Source organism: Antedon bifida, chromosome 9 (assembly GCF_963402885.1).
Source record: "Antedon bifida chromosome 9, ecAntBifi1.1, whole genome shotgun sequence".
Taxonomy (NCBI): domain Eukaryota; kingdom Metazoa; phylum Echinodermata; class Crinoidea; order Comatulida; family Antedonidae; genus Antedon; species Antedon bifida.
The window spans coordinates 13,073,847-13,094,724 of NC_136234.1; the positions used below are offsets into that span (position 1 = coordinate 13,073,847).

The window sequence follows — 20,878 nt, forward strand, 5'->3', positions numbered from 1 at the left end:
GAAAATTATTAATGCATCTACAATAAGATCAATTCCAACTTGACGATTTGTAAAAAGATCTTGTCGTGTCATAACGTAAAGGATTATTTTTAAAAAATAATTTAAAACTAAACATAAAGTTGGGCGCGATTTATGCTATATTAAACCTGTTTAATTGGTTTTATTTTTGGGCTTTCCTTGTAAACAATTGTATTTGAAATTTAATCTTTTGATATAATGTTTTATGCTTTTAATATAAGGTTTTTACCCTTTTAACTCTCAATTCTAGTATATTACTTGTAATCTTGTTACATACATTATTATATTATATATTCGTATAGTGTTATTTTAATTGTTTTTTACCAAATGAATGGTTAAATTAAATCTGAAAATTATGATATATTATTTGAAATATCTTGAATTATCATGTCAAGTTCAATTTTTTTACAAGAGAAAAATATCACAATAAAAATCAGTTTTATTTAACAGATATATAAAAAAAGTATTATAGGCCCCATTGGTTTGTGTAACAAATGATCTGTATTTGGTAAAGATGCTTTTTTCGTTCGATTTAAAATCCTATCTAATAGCACTTAAACTTGTGTGAGGCGCTTTGTTAAAAAGCGCCATAGATAAAAAAAAAAACATAAACAAACAAACTTTTAATTATTAGGCAAGTTTATGTCGAGTGTCGATCTTTATAACCTATAAATAATCTATGAAACAGAAACAAGTATAAATATTTTCTTACCTTCGTAAAATTAATTATTTAAATTCACATGTTGACGGACTTGATATATAGCAGGAGCATTCAACTGTTGTTGATTTTAATTGAAGCCTGTTTGTCTGAAGGACCTATTTTTGAGTGAGTGAGTTACAATAACATGGGGTAAAGAAATTGAATGCGTATTAAGTTATTTACATTCGTTTTTACTGCCCTTACGAGTGCACAGAAGTGTATTGCATCTAGGGTCTTCAACAACCTTTCAAGTACCCGGAGAAAAAGCAATCTTTCCCGTCAAGTCGTCTTCTTAACTACGCTTAACCAAGATTTGGTTGGTTTTTGCTAATTTGATTTGAAGACAATCGTTATTTCCAGGACAATTTAGTAAACGGAATACTCGTTGACAATAACAACATTTATTTAACAATAAAAAAAACCTACAAATTGGAAAGATTTTTATAAGAAAAGATTAAGTAATAATTATCAATTGTTATATTTAGAATAGGAAACAACTACATGCAGTGCGATTAGTATTTTGCAGTTAACAAAAAAATAACAAATAAATAAAAAAATATTACTAAAAAAGCTCCATGTTTATAATTCTGGAATTTATGAGAAATGAGGCATGTTTTGCAGGATAATTAGATTGTCTCTTTAATAAAAATAGCGCGGTAAACAACATTGATTCGTAAAGATGACATTTACTATGTTTATTATCTTAATTGCTGATTGAAAAATAATCATTTTCGTGAAGAGGACACTCGAGAAAAATGTAAGTAGACGAAGCAAACTGAGATCTTAAACCGATAATCTACCGATGATTCATTTACTAAATTATTACTGCAAATGTAAGCTATGAGATATGAAGCGGTGTAAGCCTCCAATCCGATACAAACTACTCGGCTATCTTGAATGGCATGTAACGTCGTCATCATTCCGAGTGAATGATCGCAAAACGAGCAATGTGTCTCTTAATCATAATCATTACCCAAACAGTAATCATGTTACAAATATTCAGACGGTAATTCCTGTACAAATGTATATTATATTTCATTCATCGTGGTATTAGATGTGTACGTTATGTTGATCGACGGATTTTGTTCATTGGTATAACATCGACTTGGAGTCGGCGCACGAGTTTTGAATCCGTCTGACTAAAAGTGGTTGACACGTCTTAATCAATTCCTGTTATAACACAATTGAAAATACTAATTCAATGGTTATCACTTATTTCCCTTCCCTTCACGTCTTGAAGAACACCGTAAGTGGTATACCTGCAACACAGCAATAGAGCATTCCATAAACATAACGCAATAGGGCATCCGGTACATCCCGTGTAACACATGCATCACACATGTGTCACACTATTACACCATTGTACGCATGCATCATAGTTAACCCTTGCTTACATGCAACGAACGAATATATACACATGCGACGCTATGTATATAGTACTCTTGCGTCACACCTATACACATGCAACCAAGAATACAGTATAACATTCCTGCGACACATGCGTCACACCCTCTACATATGCAATCAAGAGTACAGTATAACACTCATGTGACACATGCGTCACACCCTATACACATGCAAACAAGAGTACAGTATAACGCTCATGTGACACATGCATAACACCCTATACACATGCAAACAAGAGTACAGTATAACGCTCATGTGACACATGCGTCACACCCTATACACATGCAACCAATAATACAGTATAACACTCATGTGACACATACGTCACGCCCTATACACATGCAACCAAGAGTACAGTATAATACTCATGTGACACATGCGTCACACCCTATACACATGCAACCAAGAGTACAGTATAACACTCATGTGACACATGCGTCACACCCTATACACATGCAATCAAGAGTACAGTATAACACTCATGTGACACATGCGTCACACCCTATACTCATGCAATCAAGAGTACAGTATAACACTCATGTGACACATGCGTCACACCCTATACACATGCAATCAAGAGTACAGTATAACACTCATGTGACACATGCGTCACACCCTATACACATGCAATCAAGAGTACAGTATAACACACATGTGACACATGCGTCACACCCTATACACATGCAATCAAGAGTACAGTATAACACTCATGTGACACATGCGTCACACCCTATACTCATGCAATCAAGAGTACAGTATAACACTCATGTGACACATGCGTCACACCCTATACACATGCAATCAAGAGTACAGTATAACGCTCATGTGACACATGCGTCACACCCTATACACATGCAACCAATAATACAGTAGAACACTCATGTGACACATACGTCACACCCTATACACATGCAACCAAGAGTACAGTATAACACTCATGTGACACATGCGTCACACCCTATACACATGCAACCAAGAATACAGTATAACACTCATGTGACACATGCGTCACACCCTCTACATATGCAATCAAGAGTACAGTATAACACTTATGTGACACATGCGTCACACCCTATACACATGCAAACAAGAGTACAGTATAACACTCATGTGACACATGCGTCACACCCTATACACATGCAACCAAGAATACAGTATAATACTCATGCGACACATGCGTCACACCCTATACACATGCAATCGAGAGTACAGTATAACACTCATGCGACACATGCGTCACACCCTATACACATGCAATCAAGAGTACAGTATAATACTCATGCGTCACACCCTATACACATGCAACGAATTCATGAACGAACATCATCACACATGCGTCACACTAATATGCGTCTTCCTGTCACTCTCTAACAATCGATAGGCTATATTTGTTATTTGTCAACGTTAATTTTTATGTGATAAACACGTTTTTAATCGTTATTAAATTAATAAATTAAATGGCATATATGTCTTCTTATTTAACAACATTAAGAACTTAATTTCAATTAATAGCTTTTACTATTTTCAATTAATACATTATTTCGACAATGAAATGACCTTGTACTTTTTTTTACATCTAAGCTACGGGAAGGCGAAATTGGAATCGTTTCGGTATTATCAATACCTGTTTACGAGTTTTAACGGACAATTATTTAATTACATCAGTTACTGTACATGTGGATTTTACTTCGTTGGCAATAAAAACTAATTAATAAATCTAGCGTTCGGTAATTTGTTTCTCAATCCGATCAACCGATATAGCAGTTGGTCGCTCGTTACCGTCCAAATGTGGAGTGATCCTTAACCCTGCCAATCAGTCTCTTGCCGGGCGCGTAAAAGCTGGCCGACCCAGATGGCGCGAGATTTCAGGCAGACTATGTTCCACTAGAAACGGATTTAAGTTGGGCCAAACACAACACTCGTAAATGGGAACACAAGCGCAAGATGTCCATGTTATCTTAATCAATCAGATAGAGAATTAGTTGAATGCGTTTCGAGTATTTTTCAGTTTAATTTGATTGTGTCTATGTTATCCTTTCAGAGGTTTTATGGGTAATATACGTCATTTCCGTAATTCTTTTAAAGCAGACAGTATTTTTATCGAAAACAACAAATACTTAACCTAGACAACAGGTCATATTATTTACATAAACACAAACATGTTAGCTATCAATTGAATAAATTGTTGTTTTTTTCGATTTTTTTTTTTGCAATTGCTTTAAGTTTCCTAAATTTTAATCAGTAACAACGATCGACTTAAGTATTTATCCCTTTGATTTCAGGTCAACCTTAAGTTGCGGCTCTGTATTTCCAATAAAGCAACAATCTTCGTCGGCTATAATCACTTAGAATATTATATACTTAATATATACTTAATATAATACTTAATAATATAATGCATATCATAATTTAATCAGCTTTATGTAATACGCTTTTATTACGGAACGAATCGTATCACACAGATATTAAATTTTATATAACTTTGCCGTAATATCAAATATAATAATATTAATTACTTTTATAAAAATAAAATAATAAACACAATGAAATGAAACGGGTTAACTAAAAAAAGAAAAAAATTATTAATAATAGTCAATACAAAAAATGTATTAAGTGAATCAGGATTATTATCAAATATTGTTTAGGCCTGTTTTGTAGATAAGACATAAGACAGTTATTATCTCCAAAAGAAGAATTTACAGAAGAAAACAATAAGATTCATATCAAAATATAAAAGAACAGAATAAAAATCAGACCACCAAAAAACAATACACTTAGCTACAAACTAATGGTATTACATAAAGTATAATAAATTGTAGCTGGGTTTTGTAATTAATGGTACTCTGGGCGGGATGAATCAACATGTTAGTCGTGGCCGAGCGGTTAAGGCGATAGACTAGAAATCTATTGGGGTCTCCCCGCGCAGGTTAATCCTGCCGACTACGAACCTTTTTAGAAATTCAAAATATATAGTTTAATATGTTTTTCCAGCAAACTTAATATAATTTGATAAGCTGTTTTGTTTTTTTATAACTCGAGATGTAGTCGTGGCCGAGCGGTTAAGGCGATAGACTAGAAATCTATTGGGGTCTCCCCGCGCAGGTTCGAATCCTGCCGACTACGACCTTTTAAACATTTCTTTTACATGTGGAATTATCATTTAAACGTATGTACACCTTACTGATAAATTCTTTCATGGAAATAAAGGAAACCGGGTTAAGCTAATAAGATGATTAAAAAAATTCGTCATATTTTATTTGTATTTCTCAAAAAAAGTATTCTCCTTCCCCCACCAAAAAAACATGAAAAGATGTGAATAAAATGAATATCGCATTTTTTCATATTGCTTTGTAGACCTAAATGAATTGTTTCATTGATATGACCAGGCTTTTGATACTACGTCCTCACGTAAATCCCGCAGCACTTGAACACCGTCTTGTTGGGCATAACCTCGTTTTCTAGGCTAAAGAACGTGGTAGGCCTACTCATCGCGGCCAATCAAGTGTTTTTGTCTTTGTTTGTTGTACTGCTGAAAATGTCTTGTTTTCAATACGTAATATTGTGCCTCAAGATTTTAACGAGATCGTGTACCCATCGCCTGGCTTTTCTTGAACGATAATAAAGCTAAGCTTTTCTAAAAAAGATTGCCTTCACCTGTACCAGTTGATTTAACTATAGATATTATCAAAAATGTATGACTACAAAAATCCCGATTTACGGCTCTATAGCTATCGGCTAAATAGACGGGTTTGATAAGTAGTTGGTATATGGTTAGCAGCATTCAGTCTTTGAGGTACAGGTAGGCTTTAAGTTGGTGAACTTAAAAGAAGTTCAAACACCGGGTTTAAAAAATGTATAACTTAAGATATATAACCAGGATTTGTAATGTGAACGAATGATACGCGTCACTGCACACAGCACGTTTTCCGATTGTAGGCCTACGAGCACCGTAGCACGTTTACCAGACGCGTTTCCAATTTGTATAGGCCTATACACGCGTGTGAGTACGTGATACTAAAACTATAATTATGTAGGCCTAAATATTAAATGTGTTATTATTTTAATATAGTTACACCTTTATATACCTATCATCACAAAAAATAATCATATGCCCGTTTTTTTTTTTTTTAGTTAGCAGCGATAATGTTTATTGTTGAACATTTTTCTAAACCAATGATAAATATGATATTAAATAGTATATATGTAAAATCAGTTTTGTTTTTCCGGTGAAATAGAGGCCTATAATTGTATGTTAATTACACTATAATAAATGCAATTGAATAACTTTGTACCGCACCGCACGTACCAATAGAAAGGAAGTTCATACAAGAGAGGGCGCTATTCGAGTTTTTCTTTATATCAAGCGGCAGTGTTTTGAATTTTTAAATCGGTTGTAACACATGTTTGCAGAAGAATTTGTCAAAATATATCTTCAAATATACCTAAAGTATGAATTAATTTTGAATAAAGTATGTGTAGTAGCTACCTTCCAAGCTTCAATATTGTCATTTTTCGATCGTTTGTAGTGAACCGTTATATGTCAAGAGTGTATCGAGAAGTAGTCGTGGCCGAGCGGTTAAGGCGATAGACTAGAAATCTATTGGGGTCTCCCCGCGCAGGTTCGAATCCTGCCGACTACGAACTTTTTTTTTTTTTTAATTTGTTATTACCTTGTTTTAAATCATGCTTTATATGTACAATATAATTTAAATGTTATTTTTTTCATTATTTTTTTCTTTTGCGAAAAACATTTGACTGTATTGTGACAGAAAGGTTTTGGTTCAACGGTTGCTGATGAACCAACATTTTAGAGGAAAGTGATTTAGGTGCTTTTTCAAAGACATATATTTTTAAGGACATTTATTTTCGTCTCGTCCATAAAAACAATACAATGAAAAGAGAGAAAATAAATACACAAATAGATTACTAAAAGGAAAATAACGCTTAAAAAAGGAATGACGTTTTGATGACGCCATCTGGGATTATTCTCAAGAAGCTCAAATATGATTATATTGAAAATATGCTTACAGTAAATAAATTAAATTAAATTAAATAAAGAAATATAGAACTAAGCATGAGGAATTGCTATAAATTAAACTACAAATTATGTAGAAAATTAACACTTAAACAAATACAATATTGTCTCCCCATATTGCTTTTGTAGTATATTATAACCTTTGGTCGGTTTATCGACATGTAGTCGTGGCCGAGCGGTTAAGGCGATAGACTAGAAATCTATTGGGGTCTCCCCGCGCAGGTTCGAATCCTGCCGACTACGTGCTTTTTAGAAATTCATAATGTATAGTTTAATATATTTTTCCAGCAAACTTATTATAATTTGATAAGCTGTTTTGTTATTTTATAACTCGAGATGTAGTCGTGGCCGAGCGGTTAAGGCGATAGACTAGAAATCTATTGGGGTCTCCCCGCGCAGGTTCGAATCCTGCCGACTACGTACTTTTTTAGAAATTCATAATCATAATGTATTAAATCATAATTTAATATATTTTTCCAGCAAACTTAATATGATTTGAAGCTGTTTTGTTATTTTAGAACTCGAGATGTAGTCGTGGCCGAGCGGTTAAGGCGATAGACTAGAAATCTATTGGGGTCTCCCCGCGCAGGTTCGAATCCTGCCGACTACGAACTTTTTAGAAATTCATAATGTATAGTTTAATATATTTTTCCAGCAAACTTATTATAATTTAATAAGCTGTTTTGTTTTTTTATAACTCGAAATGTAGTCGTGGCCGAGCGGTTAAGGCGATAGACTAGAAATCTATTGGGGTCTCCCCGCGCAGGTTCGAATCCTGCCGACTACGACCTTTTTAGAAATTCATAATGTGTAGTTTAATATATTTTTCCAGCAAACTTATTATAATTTTAAAAGCTGTTTTGTTTTTTTATAATTCGAAATGTAGTCGTGGCCGAGCGGTTAAGGCGATAGACTAGAAATCTATTGGGGTCTCCCCGCGCAGGTTCGAATCCTGCCGACTACGTACTTTTTAGAAATTCATAATGTATAGTACATTTTATTGAAACAAACACTCCATAATAGGCTACGATCAACGATAGAGACACCCTCGATAGCTCAGTTGGTAGAGCGGAGGACTGTAGAGTTAATTAATTGGTATCCTTAGGTCGCTGGTTCAAATCCGGCTCGAGGGACAATTTTTATTCCCATTTTCCGTTGTTTTCAATTTATAATGAATTTTGAAAAGATTTTACAGACTTGGGATAATTTAACCATTCTTGTTGATATTATAATTTGATAAGCTGTTTTGTTAGGTTTTAACTCGAGATGTAAAAATATTATTTAAAATCTAGTTGTAGTGGCCGAGCGGTTAAGTTAAGGCGATAGACTAGAAATCTATTGGGGTCTCCCCGCGCAGGTTCGAATCCTGCCGACTACGTACTTTTAGAAATTCATAATGTATAGTTTAATATATTTTTCCAGCAAACTTATTATAATTTGATAAGCTGTTTTGTTTTTTTATAATTCGAAATGTAGTCGTGGCCGAGCGGTTAAGGCGATAGACTAGAAATCTATTGGGGTCTCCCCGCGCAGGTTCGAATCCTGCCGACTACGAACTTTTTAGAAATTCATAATGTATAGTTTAATAATTATATTTTTCCAGCAAACTTATTATAATTTGATAAGCTGTTTTGTTTTTTTATAATTCGAAATGTAGTCGTGGCCGAGCGGTTAAGGCGATAGACTAGAAATCTATTGGGGTCTCCCCGCGCAGGTTCGAATCCTGCCGACTACGAACTTTTTAGAAATTCATAATGTATAGTACATTTTATTGAAACAAACACTCCATAATAGGGTACGATCAACGATAGAGAGACACCCTCGATAGCTCAGTTGGTAGAGCGGAGGACTGTAGAGTTAATTAATTGGTATCCTTAGGTCGCTAGTTCAAATCCGGCTCGAGGGACAATTTTTATTCCCATTTTCCGTTGTTTTCAATTTATAATGAATTTTGAAAAGATTTTACAGACTTGGGATAATTTAACCATTCTTGTTGATATTATAATTTGATAAGCTGTTTTGTTAGGTTTTAACTCGAGATGTAAAAATATTTTTTAAAATCTAGATGTAGTCGTGGCCGAGCGGTTAAGGCGATAGACTAGAAATCTATTGGGGTCTCTCCGCGCAGGTTCGAATCCTGCCGACTACGTACTTTTTAGAAATTCATAATGTATAGTTTAATATATTTTTCCAGCAAACTTATTATAATTTGACAAGCTGTTTTGTTTTTTTGATAATTCGAAATGTAGTCGTGGCCGAGCGGTTAAGGCGATAGACTAGAAATCTATTGGGGTCTCCCCGCGCAGGTTCGAATCCTGCCGACTACGACCTTTTTAGAAATTCATAATGCGCATAATTCATAATGTATTTATATTTCCTTTTCTTTGTAGGTTATATTTCCTATCATAGGCATGTCATATTGTTGTATTTTATATTTATACTTTCTGTACAATGATGATAAAGTATACTCAATAAGTTATGAGCCTTGTGGCTAGATCATAAAATTGTTATTGTGTCCTAATATTTGAGTTAAGAAAAAGTTCAAATCAAAATGTCGCCCTCTCTTTAACCCGAGGACTATGAAAAGTAATCATAGTTGGAAGAGTTGATAACTTGCTCTAGGCTGTTCTTAACATAACGTAATAGTTAAAAATAAATGTTGAACAATCTATGATAATTTTCTGATAGAAATTAGGAAAACGTATGTGTACAGTGACGATGAAAAATAATATATAATCAGTAGTTGTTTTTTCTTCAGAATTTGGTTTTTTCTGAAAATGGTACAATGCTTGGTTCCAACTTAAGTGGTTTGACCAATCTGTCGCTTGTCATCGGTCAATTCGCTTGCGTTGCGTCTACGTCCTTGTATGTATTGGTAACCAAGCTTAACTTTATACATAAGTAAGAAGATAACGATAAGCTGCGGCGTACAAAAGTCAATTGCGCGCGTATTAAAGTTGTTTCTATTTATACAATAATCGCAGTTCGTCATACGCGCGGTTAATAAAGGTAATTCTTTGTATAGCGGCAGTGACGATTACTAATTCACTATTGGTTTTAATTGTACCTTTGTACAAAAGCTCATGTATAAAATAATAAACAATTATACTTAGCACTTTTAACTTTGACCTAGTAGTAGGCTACAACATTGCTTCCTTTGCAATTGTATTTAACCAATGTCATTGACCAACTCTGATACATTTTATTGTTTCAAAACAAACATAATTATTGAAATAAAGCGAAGTAACTTGCAGATAACCGAAGCGCAAACAAACGTCTGATATGACGTTGCGTATGTTAATTAGGACAGCGGTATGCTAATGAGCTGGGTGGCGGTATTTATTCTGTGTAATGTGTGGCATGATGTGTTTGAACAGCTAGTTTAGTGGACAAGCTGAATAAAGCTATCACGGTAAATTACATGTTGTGTTAGTATGTCCGTGTTTACCCATTAAGTTGAACTGATTTATTGTATAGGCGTTCCATAGTTTATGGCGAACGTATGATATGTAGAATACACAATTTATATTTATAAAGACTGCAGCGATCTCCCCGTGTTGCGTTTTATAGGTCTTAATTGATAAGGCCTAAACATAGTTTATTGTGTTGTACTAAATGAGAATCAGCTCTATTTTGTGGGGAGGGCCTAAACATTGTTAAAAAAAAGCTGAACCTATGTCCTATATTTTGCATTGACAATTTCGAAATCCATGACGTCTTCTTCTTCACCCATTGTTTAAAAAACAATTGATCACTTTGATACAATAGTAGTAATAAGTTACGCACAAGCTCTATGTATAGAATCATTTTTTGGGTTCTCGCCTACCTTATCATTATAAATATCCATGCTACAATCAGTTTGTTGTCTAATAACATAACACTGTATTAAGGAATTTGCCTACATGATTAAGTGAGATTTCATATTTTCAAACTAATTTTTTTTTGCAGAAATGAAATAATGGTATCTTTTCACAATAGAGCCATGTAGTTGACCAGGCGTGGCACACAACGTAAGTAAATGATTTTTTGAAACTTTCCGAAGGTAGTTGTTCACAAAATAGATTGCGTTTTATCTGCAACAAATTTTCTGCACTATTTCAACATATTACGTTATATAAAGCTCTGTCTACACTGCAAACTAGGTTGACAAAAAGGCGTGATGTGACCAAATATTGTAGTTATATGACGTCATCGTGTCCATATAATTATGATGTCTTTTTGTCACATAGAGTTTGATAGTGTAAATATTTAATGGTGACAAAATAAGCTCCACCACTTTATATTGAATTTTGTCAAAATTTATTATATACTACTGTACTGTCGACAATGCACTAAAGCTCTGTCTTACACTATCAATATCAATATCCATATTATTTAGGCACATCAAACTGTTTTTGTCAAACTAGTCTGATAAGATAACTATCAACCGATGAATCGAAAACGTCTTTCATTGAAAAAGATTAAGGTGAAACTTTATGATTATTTCTATTTTCTGATGATGAAATATTCATCAAATATAGAACAACAGATATAGCCTACGTTATACGTTATGTATTTTATTTAATTATTATTACTAATATCGTTTATCTTATCATATTGTTTGTGATTCGTGATTGAAGGAAAAAATTGCGGTGTTATCTATATTTCTATGTTTTTGTATGACAAGTTGATGACGGCATAAGTTTGAATATTGTTAATAATTGCGCCTACAAAGATTGCTATCAAAATAGTCCGTTGGGATTCAATTCATGTAAGTTGAGGGCGGTGTTCACGGTACCGTTAATGATTCAGAGTGCGAGGAGAGTGAAAATATAATATGCCAAATCTTCGTAGTACAAGAAGACTAGTACAATCCAACGACAATAAGTTTAATTCGTTCCTCCTTTATTTACAACAACGGTGGCCTGTTTCCAAATGCATAACAACCCGATATTCTAGTACCAGCAATGAACACATGTGTACCCATCTTCCTTGATAAATATACCCTTATGCATTACGTCATTCTATAATTAATCACGCATGACGAATAGTAACTAGCGCCATCACAGAAACATCACATAATAAGTTGTGAAATAAGTCACATGAGAATTTTCTCGAACATTCTTTTCAAATAACTGCTGAATGTAATTTATTAAGCCTGATTATCTACAAAACTTAATTAAGAAGAGAAACTTTCGAATTCATGGCATTGAATTTAATCAGGGAAGAGTGAAATTCTTCTCTGCTTTAATTCATTGTTTGTTCATAGTAGCCCCACTACCAATTTATGCAGAATTTCAATATGAACTTATTATTTGGTATTGTAAGGTTCAGCAAATGTATTTTACTGGTCATTTATATTCTGTGTCACGTGTTTTCACCATGTGGACGTTGGTTATTATGTCATTGCGTTGACCACTGAGAAGCCTACTTATATACAGTAGTACAGTTATAGGACGGATAGCCTACGGTACTACATTATCAATATTGAGGTTTTCTCTGTGTGGACATTACAATCTACTCGATTGCCTAAAGCTCTTTTAGAGGGTCTTTTCAATAGGAATAATCAATTTTCAAGTACCAGATCAAGTGTTAGATTTTCATTGACGGAGTACCATAGTTTAGTTAACAATTCACAAGTACAGACTATATCTATCTATCTATCTACTCCAGAATAACAAGTACAGCACGTATTAATTCATTGATGTGTTGGTGGTTACCGGTGATAGGCCTGTAGTTACGCATTGCAAGTTCTGTTAAAAATAAAAATACTACAACGTCCAGCAGATTGAACAGCGAAGTAGGTCCCGCACAGTGATACATTGGAGCTAGAATACTCCAAACAAAATTTCATAGGAACTTTTAAATTAGAAGAAAGTTAGAAATAAGTTGCTTCTGTCATGCCCTTTTAAATGTGAACATTGTCTTATTGTGGTTGTAACCAAGTCTGGCAATTAGTTGTATTTCTGAAAACATCTTTAGTATAGGTACTATCCGGGTTTTTAGCAATCATTTGCATGTGTTTGACTCTTTATTTGTTCGTCTTCATTTGCTTTTCGTTTCGTCAGTTTGAGTCCAGCTAAAAATAAATGCTGCGTACATACTCTTTTATAATATGGCCAATAAATCGTCTTTAAAATCCGTCTTGGCTCGTTCTTATACACTACAGTAGAGCTAAGGCCTAAATAATATGCCTAATAGTTGTTTGTTTGGTGTGTGTGGCACTGCTGGTTGCGGAGCAGAATGGCCTGCAGAAATATATATGAATTTTAATAAGAAAACAATGTTAGGCCTAAAGAAACATTATGTCGGAAATGTATCGTACACTGCCAACACAGTGGTTCTTATTAGGTTGGATTGTGGAAGTACGTTAACTATGGATTGAATGAGACTATTGCAACTGTCATGAATTATATTATTAAAACTATATATAGAGTTCCTCTAATATTCATAGAATGAAGGAACGTTATTCGTTACAAACACCATGCTTGCGCTATTATAACCAGGCAATTTCAGTAGCTTCGTAAATCATTATTAAATCAAACTCTAAATGAGTTCACAGTACCTTCATTGAATTTACTCCATAGACTGTATGAAAGAATGAATGAATTATTCTGTAATGTGGGTACTAATCAATCTGTACCATACAAAAATAAAATTAGAAAAATTTAAATACAAAATAACCGATTATACGTTTACCATATTCTTTTTCTGCCGTCATAGAAAATTAATTACAATAAAGTGGTAGAATATAATTTTTACTTGAAAAGAACGAAAAGATTATCTCCTATCTATTGTAAACATGTCCATAAGTTATAATGTGACCAATTGGTGAAGTGGAAATAAGTTATTTTCTGTTGAATGCTCTCCACAATTACACTACTTGACTTTGTAGTCAATATAATGAACTTGTTTAATTTACTATATTCTAATTCCAAAACCATACACTTTGCAGTCGAACTGCTTGAGCGCGAAAACTAATAATATTGGCGCGAATTGCCTGCCGGAAAATGTCGCAGCAATATCTCGATCAGTCAACATTCGCATCATACGCTTGTTAAACATAAAGTTAAATTCGTTTTTTCTTCATTTCCGTTTCTTTGCTTCCAAGTAATATTATTTACAAGCTTTGAAACAAAGCCCCTCAAGAAATGTACGACTAAATCGATATGTTAAGAATATTAATGAAGTGATGTAAAAAACACAATAACAAATAAACAAGTCATATCAAAGGTTGTACTAGGAACGGTTGAAGGAAGAAACACAATGTACAAAAAGAATTTAAAAAAAACAATAATATCGAAAGATAATTATTGAATAAAATGCACTGCACTACAATGAATAATAAATGAAATTTTACTAGATGAAACAATGAATATAAGAAGATTATGATTTAGTGTTGTATTGAATAATGGAAATAAAGGTGAGTGAATCTCACAAAAGACAAAAAAATGGAACTGATAAACGTGTTTGGTAGATGAATTTAGAAAAAAAATCTTTTTCATACATTAATTGTAACCGGACATACCTACACATTTTGCTTTCTTACTTGTAGGCCTAAAAACAAATATACACCATAAAGCCGATTTTGGTTGGATTTAGACTGCGTAACTGTATACAACATCAATATAGTAATTAATTTTAATAGTTTTATTCGTTTCAGAAATATAAACTATAAATTGATAGAGTGACCAAGCGGCCAAGACACTGTCAAACTTCGGCCATAGTTCTGGTGGGAGAACACATTTTCTCTTTTCTCGGAAAAAGAATTACTGGAGGTCCAGTGAACTTAAACCAGCGTATCTTTCGGAAATATAGGGGGTTACCCCGGTGCTCTGATCTATTGTCAACCCATGTCATTAATTTTAATCGGACCTACTGTACCTACAAACTGTATACACTAAAAACAAAGTTCTAATTCGTGTTCACTGGTAGCCAAATTCGTGAATGTGGAAAAGCAACTTGTACCTCACAGTCAATTCAATTAATTAAAATAAGAATAAAAAATTATCAAAACATAAATAAAATAAAATAAATACATTTTTACACTAGTAATTCGTGTACATTTTTTTTATTATAGACTATATAGTTATTAAATATGTATTTATATTTGATAGCTGTAATTAGGATATACACAGTAAGCCTCCGCACTTGTTGATTCAAAGGCCTGCGGCAAACATTACGTTTTAAATGGCTAAATTAGAAGTTGAAGGATAACGTATTGCGACTTATCATCTTGGATGTAATTACACTGGATATAGTGGTGTGTTTACACACAATACATCGACTTTGATTGCCTCTAATTTAAACGTCTGCACGCACTACAATAATCATTCATAAACTATTCAATAGCTACAATGAAATTACCATTACTTTTGCTAGAAATGATTTAATTTACTTGTTCCAAACAAAAAAAAAGAAAGAAAAGAAGAAACCAAAACAAAACATGAAGAATACAGGAATAAGAAATTAAATTTTATATACTGTATAAAATGGCTTGGTATTTACCTTTTGTTAAAGATAACTATATAAAACACACACACACACAACAAGAAACATTATTATTAAATTACATTTTCAATATTATAAAATTGATAAAATATTGACAGACAGCATTATGCCGAATAATTTAGGGATTAAAGGAGTCGGTAAACTTCATTTATTCTTTCCAAAATTGTTTAGGTATACATATCATTCGGTTTTACACACAATTACAATTTTGAAATATTCGTTCATTCGTTTTATTTCACAATGCATCACACGTGATAAGATGCGAACCCTGGAAAAGATCAAATAAGAGAGTTTTAAGAAGAATTAAAAATAATACACAATTAGGCCTACGCTTTATTTATTTAATTAATTGATTACTATCCCATCATCATTTAAAAAAAAAAGTATCTTTGAAATTATTCTACCAGTTAAATTATCACATTCCTTCTCGGTATTTTATCTGTAACTTGTACAGTATCAGGCAAGTTCTGTGACACAGTGTCACATATATATAACATGTGACGGATACCTGTAGGCCTAACTGAAATAACCGAACCTTACCAAAATACAGGCATCGCATGTTATACATGTGACACATAATTTCCCTATGATACTCATGGGCATAATGTGGATTGCTTTCTTATTGTACTTAAATGTCACATTTTCAATAATCATCATTAAAGTAACTTTGAGCGGTTGTTGAATTTGAAATTTATATTGTTCGTTCGATTGAAAACTTTAACCACATGTTTACATATTAATAAATGGCATGATAAAGAAGACACAGAATAGTAATATAAATCATACTGCGCATGCGTGTCAAAAACAAGTCAATATTGGCTATCGAACAACATGAGTTATCGCCGGTTAGTTGACCAAACTCTTCACACCAAAACAAATAGGTTATTCAGAATAGATGTAACCCCTTCACACAAATCCAAATAGAGCTTTCAGTTTCAGTGTACTTCGTGCATGGTTTCGTTGTCCCACTGCTTACCAGCTTGTCTAGAATGAATAATCAAAAGTCAACATAAGCCATGTCACAAAAAAACCCAGGCAGGTCTCAATCAAGTCCATGGTTACAGTATATTTGGTTTCAATGTCCTTTTGTTTGATCAGGAGTGTTGAAACACCGGCGGAAAACAACAGAATGCCAGCATTATCGCCTGACTTGTAAATTAGAAATATGAGTAGGCCTATATGTGGTATTCTATTAATCTGTATTAATATTTGTTAACAGGAACATTTGTTGGTAGTGCCAGTCTATGTTTTGTGGCTTGTTTTGTGGTAGTAATTTGCTTTTCAAATTTCCAAAAAGCTTGCTGGAATAGCAAATGCATTAGTTATTTTTTACCCGGGTAGGTTGATTAAAACCCACTAAAGTTTGTGGCAATACAACTAACTTACCCAGGTGAATAACCTATGTACAGATCCATAGAGTATGTAGGCATATATACCTGGTAACTTACTAAATACTACTCTTTGTATTATACCATGGAGAAATAAGTTAACTAACTTATTTCTCCATGATTATACCAATCATATCTGTATCATTCTAAATATGGCTGGTTGATTTCGTACCACGTGCCGTCCAGTATATTAGTTGCATGATAAACGTTCTATTTAATGGTTCTATCCAATGGCTCTATTGCACATTCAGCTTTTTGACAACATTTTGATTCACTGGTGAGGGTGTTTGATTGAGCGGATGATTTAAATTTGGTAAACAAAGTATTTTGATAACCGAATTGTGATAAAACACGACATAATCATTCTTATCCTATTAAATATGGGCGTTGATGTTAGATGGGAAGAACAAATTCAAATAAAAACTGATTATGTCATTATTTGATTTTTACAGTTCCTGTAGAGGTTTAGAACTGATAAACCTTTTGAAATTACATAATATAATATTCACCTTTGTTTGAACTGAGCAAGAGTATGACATGATTAAGCGAAAATAAAAAACCACCACATTGCGTTTAAATATTGACATTTGCGTCCAGATATGTTATGTTTAATGATGGCACGTCTGACTGACATCTTTCGATTTAATACGTGTATACCAACTTCCTGCTTGGTTTCTAAAAGACTGGTTTCCGCAAGAGAAAATTAAACGGGTTTAGGCCTAGAGCAAGTTCTATTTGTATAATTTATATTGTACCACCACCCCCTCCCCAATTGCCTAGTCGACTTCGGGTCCGTGTCGTTATCTAAAGGTTGGTTCTAATTGGGACGCAACGCAAGAACTTATACGCTCAACCTAATTTGACCAATCACAAGCGGCAGTTGTGATTGGCTGAATTACGAAACATAATTGGCATGAACCAGGATAACTACGACAGAGTTGATCCATCGCTTTTGATTGGCTAAATTACAAAACATCAATTAGCATGAAACAAGCTAACACACCTGGTCTGTAACATAACATGCGATAGTTGATCCATCCCTTTTGATTGGTTAAATTACAATACATCAATTAGCATGAAACACCTGGTCTGTAATATCACATGCGACAGTTGATCCATCCCCTGTGATTAGTTAAATTACAAAACATAATGAATTAGAACCTAGGATAACACACCTGGGCTTTGATATAATCTACGCATTACGGATATTGTCATTTAATGTGATAAACATTAATGTTTATCTTTTATTCTGTAAATAATTGATGCGTAATAATAAATTGAGCATATTTATATTTACTCAAGCTCCATATTCCCGTATTTGTTCCGATTTTAGGATCAAGCAGATTATTCTGGTTCTTCTATTTACAACCACACCCCACACCACCCCCCCCCCCCCCATTTTTAATATGCTTGTGGCCGTCCACACATAGGCATATTCACATGTAGGCGTGCTATATAGCGTTGTTGATTCTCACTGTTATGCATATGCTTGTCCCCAGATTAAAAAACAATTAAACTAAGTTTATTTTCGGTGTAGTCCTGAAAAAAAAGTTTTTAGAATAATAGCTAATTTTCCATAAGATTTCGTTAATAATCGATAATTGGTGCTTTACCAACTTCCTAAATATATTTGTATTTTCAGTGGTTTTTGTTGATAGTTTGTTTCATTCTCTTGTTAAGGGTTCCGTCAATAATTGTAGTTGGTTTAGGTGGAATGAAATTATAATCAAACCATGGACCTATAAATTAGAATTAAATTCGTCAATTTTCCAACACAAGAAAATTCTGTTTCCTGGTTTTGCGTATAGCGGTACTTATTATGCGCATAATGGAAAACAACAGAATATGTTAGCAGATGTGTTTTACAAGATTTATGTAAATTAAACACGTTATGTTGAATATTTATCTATCGATAACTTCTCGTACGAGATGCTCCGTTCCTGGCTTATTTTAAATATTGCTCAGTAAGTACTTATGGTATTAACTCGATAGCAGCGTTTGAGGAAATCCGAGCCCTCTTCTTTCGGCTTCTGATCGATCGGAAAAGTTACTTAAGTGAGATTCGAATCCAAACGCAGGAAATGCTTACAGTTATGCCGTACCACGTTTAGCATGTGAACATGTTTACATAGGAGACAAGGATATGATTGAAAAGATCATGAAAATATCACTTTACCATACTGACATATGGCTCCACATTAGACTCGGATTTCTAGGGATTCTTGCGATCAATTATGTAATGTTGGCCTCCTACACGTTAAGAACAACTATTTTGAATGCCTACTACGATGCTGTGGTGTTGTAGTACCACTCCTTAAGATTTTAGTTTGCAGTTTTTCTCGAATTTTTATTAATTCTTATTCATAAACTAACTAATTAACTGAATAATCTTGACTATAATCGAAAACAGAACAATTAGAAACAATACAGTCTTGGAGTGGACGGAACTCTTCTCGACCACCGATTTCAAGTGTTTATTCACACATAGTAAAACCCCTCCTTACGGGGACATTTATGTGAAACGAACTACGGCCTACCTCTATTGTATACCTACACCCCTCTTAAGGGGACACTTGATTGAATTCCTTAATATTGGTTATACTGTAGTCAAAAACAATAAACCAACAATCGGGTTTCTTGTGATTTCTTTATTTGTGGGATTATCCTCCAGGAAAGCTGTTGGGATAAGTTCTTTGGATTACATTTCCATCTACCCACTTTCTTCTCATCCTATGTCCTTGGCACAAATAAGGATAGATTAGAAGAATCTAGTTTCCGTTTCTCCAAACTTTTTTTTAGGAAATTCCATATAACAAATTGGTTCCATGATCCGCTTTGGTTCGATCAGCGTCTTTCCCTTAACTGATTATAACTGTTGATTTTGAAAGCAAATGATATGATTTTATAATTCGTACCTTTGGTAAACATTTCGTAATTTAGAGAGAATTTAGAATTGTGTTATAATGTACAATGTTGTTTATAATATCTTGGAAGATTTAAAAAAAGAAAAGAAAAAAAAAGTACAATTTTTTTACTTTTTTCTGATAAATCAAATTACATACAAAATCTTAGGGGAAAAATCACTGCCGGGAACTCCCTTTTTATGAAACGCCACTTGATAAAGAAACATTAGTTTTAGTAGTAGGTGCTCCAGTGAAGTCTTTTACAAGTGTTTGTATTATGCTTCAACAGGCGTTTATCGTGTAGCTTAAGGGCACTCCATACATTAGAGCCAAGTCGATCATAAACCGTATTGGGCTTGCAGATCGATGCACAATAATTATTATAACTAAGTAATGAATAATGAAGATTGTCCATTTTACTCTAACCTACATTATGACTATGTTTAATCAAATGCGACTGAAATATAATATTACTTTTAATCAAACAAATGAATTAATACTGCAGGTACACATTATTCTACTACTCGGTATACTGTACTTAATATTTATATGACATAGAAAAGAAACATTTCCTAAACGAGGTAATTAGAAGAATTTCAGACTAAATATTCTTGTATTGCTGTGATATACTGTTTTAAAACATGGTAAATGAAGATTAATAAAATCAGACTTTGAATAGGCCATTTTGTAGTTTTAACAAACTTAATCACTTCCGTAAAAAAAATCCCTGAAAAAATCATTTTTTCACTAATAAAATAACAAAAGAAACGGTTAAATTTAACAAAAAAACACCCATTGGCTGCCAGCCAATTTGACTATTTTTTGCTTTAAAATACAGCTTTTTTAGGTAAAATATTTTTTTTCCGATCCAATTTTTTGTAAAAGTGAATAGAACTATTATGTGACATTAAAATGGCATATTCAACAAAAAAATATT

General features: G+C 33.4%; 15 non-coding genes across 15 annotated transcripts; all 15 read left to right on the plus strand.

Annotated features, from left to right (window-relative positions):
- The first annotated feature begins 4,989 nt into the window (after window positions 1-4,989).
- On the plus strand, window positions 4,990-5,070 carry Trnas-aga (transfer RNA serine (anticodon AGA)). The gene has a single exon. It is a non-coding gene; the product is annotated as a tRNA-Ser (tRNA).
- A 96-nt stretch (window positions 5,071-5,166) lies between these two features.
- Window positions 5,167-5,248, plus strand: Trnas-aga (transfer RNA serine (anticodon AGA)). The gene has a single exon. It is a non-coding gene; the product is annotated as a tRNA-Ser (tRNA).
- Window positions 5,249-6,683: 1,435 nt separating this feature from the next.
- On the plus strand, window positions 6,684-6,765 carry Trnas-aga (transfer RNA serine (anticodon AGA)). The gene has a single exon. It is a non-coding gene; the product is annotated as a tRNA-Ser (tRNA).
- A 556-nt stretch (window positions 6,766-7,321) lies between these two features.
- Trnas-aga (transfer RNA serine (anticodon AGA)) lies at window positions 7,322-7,403 on the plus strand. The gene has a single exon. It is a non-coding gene; the product is annotated as a tRNA-Ser (tRNA).
- Window positions 7,404-7,498: 95 nt separating this feature from the next.
- Window positions 7,499-7,580, plus strand: Trnas-aga (transfer RNA serine (anticodon AGA)). Its single transcript has one exon. It is a non-coding gene; the product is annotated as a tRNA-Ser (tRNA).
- A 108-nt stretch (window positions 7,581-7,688) lies between these two features.
- Trnas-aga (transfer RNA serine (anticodon AGA)) lies at window positions 7,689-7,770 on the plus strand. Its single transcript has one exon. It is a non-coding gene; the product is annotated as a tRNA-Ser (tRNA).
- Window positions 7,771-7,865: 95 nt separating this feature from the next.
- Window positions 7,866-7,947, plus strand: Trnas-aga (transfer RNA serine (anticodon AGA)). Its single transcript has one exon. It is a non-coding gene; the product is annotated as a tRNA-Ser (tRNA).
- Window positions 7,948-8,042: 95 nt separating this feature from the next.
- On the plus strand, window positions 8,043-8,124 carry Trnas-aga (transfer RNA serine (anticodon AGA)). The gene has a single exon. It is a non-coding gene; the product is annotated as a tRNA-Ser (tRNA).
- An 81-nt stretch (window positions 8,125-8,205) lies between these two features.
- Trnay-gua (transfer RNA tyrosine (anticodon GUA)) lies at window positions 8,206-8,293 on the plus strand. The gene is given in 2 exon segments: window positions 8,206-8,242; window positions 8,258-8,293. It is a non-coding gene; the product is annotated as a tRNA-Tyr (tRNA).
- A 158-nt stretch (window positions 8,294-8,451) lies between these two features.
- On the plus strand, window positions 8,452-8,538 carry Trnas-aga (transfer RNA serine (anticodon AGA)). Its single transcript has one exon. It is a non-coding gene; the product is annotated as a tRNA-Ser (tRNA).
- Window positions 8,539-8,632: 94 nt separating this feature from the next.
- Window positions 8,633-8,714, plus strand: Trnas-aga (transfer RNA serine (anticodon AGA)). The gene has a single exon. It is a non-coding gene; the product is annotated as a tRNA-Ser (tRNA).
- Window positions 8,715-8,813: 99 nt separating this feature from the next.
- Window positions 8,814-8,895, plus strand: Trnas-aga (transfer RNA serine (anticodon AGA)). Its single transcript has one exon. It is a non-coding gene; the product is annotated as a tRNA-Ser (tRNA).
- An 83-nt stretch (window positions 8,896-8,978) lies between these two features.
- Window positions 8,979-9,066, plus strand: Trnay-gua (transfer RNA tyrosine (anticodon GUA)). Its single transcript is given in 2 exon segments — window positions 8,979-9,015; window positions 9,031-9,066. It is a non-coding gene; the product is annotated as a tRNA-Tyr (tRNA).
- Window positions 9,067-9,227: 161 nt separating this feature from the next.
- Trnas-aga (transfer RNA serine (anticodon AGA)) lies at window positions 9,228-9,309 on the plus strand. Its single transcript has one exon. It is a non-coding gene; the product is annotated as a tRNA-Ser (tRNA).
- A 96-nt stretch (window positions 9,310-9,405) lies between these two features.
- On the plus strand, window positions 9,406-9,487 carry Trnas-aga (transfer RNA serine (anticodon AGA)). Its single transcript has one exon. It is a non-coding gene; the product is annotated as a tRNA-Ser (tRNA).
- The last annotated feature ends 11,391 nt before the right edge of the window (window positions 9,488-20,878 follow it).